Raw genomic sequence first — 2,267 nt, forward strand, 5'->3', positions numbered from 1 at the left:
CATAGTCATGAGTAGCTAAATTATTCGTGCTAGGATGTAGGGAATCTGTAGAAGTAGGCGGCGTAGAATAGTGGACTGAAATCGCATGTTAGTCGATCGACCGCCATACCTGGTCGATCGACTGGCCTCGTGAGATATGCTTCGTTTTAATTAATTTAATTGCTATGTTTGACGAATCGAGTGCACGCGACTAGTTGAATGTTTAGGAAATGACCAACCCATTATATCGAAAGATAGGGAAGGTTGTTAGACCGCCAATTAAAATGACTAAACTATGCTTAGATCGAAAGATAGGTAAAGTTTAGACTTTTAGTCACTTTTCAGGACGAAAGTCAGTATTAGTGATATTAGGGACCTGTAGCGAGATCGAAAGATGCTACCTGTAAGAATGGACCGAGAGGACTTCTTATTTTCCCGTCTCACGTGTTTGTTTTAGACCTACCTTGTATGCTGCCTCCGAAACTATAGTGAACCGACCATCCTAGTACCCTTTTTATACTTGATTTCATTCGTTTATTTAGTTTATTTTCTTTTATTGCCTTTGGCTATAGACCAAATCAACTCAAACCCCCACACACTGTTACCTTTAGGACTTAAATAGAACAACTATTAATTGCATCTGCCTCTCAGTGGTTCGACCCGACTGCCACTAGCTATAGTAGTAGTTGGAATTATAAATTTTATTTTTGGTGCACAACGATAGGCATCAATGCTCCTAACGACAAGTACCGAAAACTAAACCCTCACGAGAGGTCTCGACCAAAAATGGCGCCGTTGCCGGGGACGGTGTTAACTTGATTTAGATTTTCTTAAATTGTTATTAGTTGTGTCTTTCTTTGCCTTGGGGAAGTAAAACTCCTCAAGGTTTGTTCTAATTGTTTTCAAGTTGTTTGATATTTTGCATGTCTAGAAGATCACAAGGTAACTTGTTACCCTTTGATCACGAAATTGAAAGGACTTTGACAACCAATAGAAGACTTGCTAGAGGAACTTTGAGAGGTATAAGTGAGGTTATAGATATTCAACCAAATAATATTGAGTTCATAAACCCTTTTTCAAGAGAAGGTGAGGAGAACCCAACACAAAATCCAACACAAAATCAACCCACAATGCCTAAGTTTTCATCACATTCCGTACCAACCGAGGAGAACCTACCCAATGGTACTCCCACACCACAACATTTAACCGGAAATTTTATTGCCAAATCCGCATTTATCCAATTAGTCGAAAGAAGCCAATTTGGGGGGGATGCCTAGTGAAGACCCTCACTCTCATATGGAGGCTTTTTGTGACTATTGTGAAGCGATCTCACAAACCGGAGCAACTCAAGACCAAATTCGATGGGTCTTATTTCCTTTTTCTCTAATTGGCACCGCCAAACAATGGTTGAAAAGCCTTGATAAGGCTACTCTCGGAATTGATTCTTGGAAGAAATTGGCTCTAGCTTTCTACAAAAAGTTCTACCCACCGGAAAAGACTAACATGCTAAGAGCTCAAATCACGGGCTTTAAGCAAAGAGATGAAGAATCTTTGTATGAAGCTTGGGAGCGATTCAAGGGAATTTGTCGCTCATGTCCTCACCATGGACTTAGCGAATGGTTCTTGGTACAACAATTTTGGAATGGTCTTTATGAAGACTCAAGAAACATTCTCAACATGGGATCAAATGGAATGTTCACCGAAGTTGACGATAATCAAACTTGGAACAAGATTGAGGAAATGGCGGTCCATAACTCACAATATAGTAGACCTCGCAAGGCTACTAGAGGAGGAAAGCATGAAGTGGACTCTATTACTCAATTAGGTAATCAACTTAGTGCTCACATTGATACCATTAACTTGAAGTTCGAAAAAGCTATGGCTAGACTTGAAGAAGCCTCAAAATCACCAAAGCATCATGTTAATGCCAAGACGGCATCTTCATCAATCCCAAGTGGGATATGTGAGAATTGTGGAACTTTGGGACATGACCAAAGTGAATGTAGGGGAACAAATGAACAAGTGAATTCTTTTCAAGCATACAAGAGTGGTACCCCTTATTCAAATTATTATAATGAAAACACCAAATTCCACCCAAATCTCTCATACAAAAGCCAAAATGTTCAAAACCCTCAACCAACATACACCCCACCTCCCATGAGAAACCAAAATCAAAGACCCTTTTACAACCAAAACCAAGGTTACCAAAATCAAACTCCATACAATCAAAAAAATGACCAAGGTTTTGATGTTCAAAAAGCGGTCCTCCAAATGCAAAAGAATCAACA

The 2,267-nt window shown here is 39.7% G+C and overlaps 1 non-coding gene across 1 annotated transcript; it reads right to left on the bottom strand.

Annotated features, from left to right (window-relative positions):
• Window positions 1–1,482: 1,482 nt before the first annotated feature.
• Window positions 1,483–1,589, bottom strand: LOC141616529 (small nucleolar RNA R71). The gene has a single exon (XR_012530873.1). It is a non-coding gene; the product is annotated as a small nucleolar RNA R71 (small nucleolar RNA).
• Between the last annotated feature and the right edge of the window lie 678 nt (window positions 1,590–2,267).

Source organism: Silene latifolia, chromosome 11 (assembly GCF_048544455.1).
Source record: "Silene latifolia isolate original U9 population chromosome 11, ASM4854445v1, whole genome shotgun sequence".
In the NCBI taxonomy this organism is placed as follows: Eukaryota; Viridiplantae; Streptophyta; class Magnoliopsida; order Caryophyllales; family Caryophyllaceae; genus Silene; species Silene latifolia.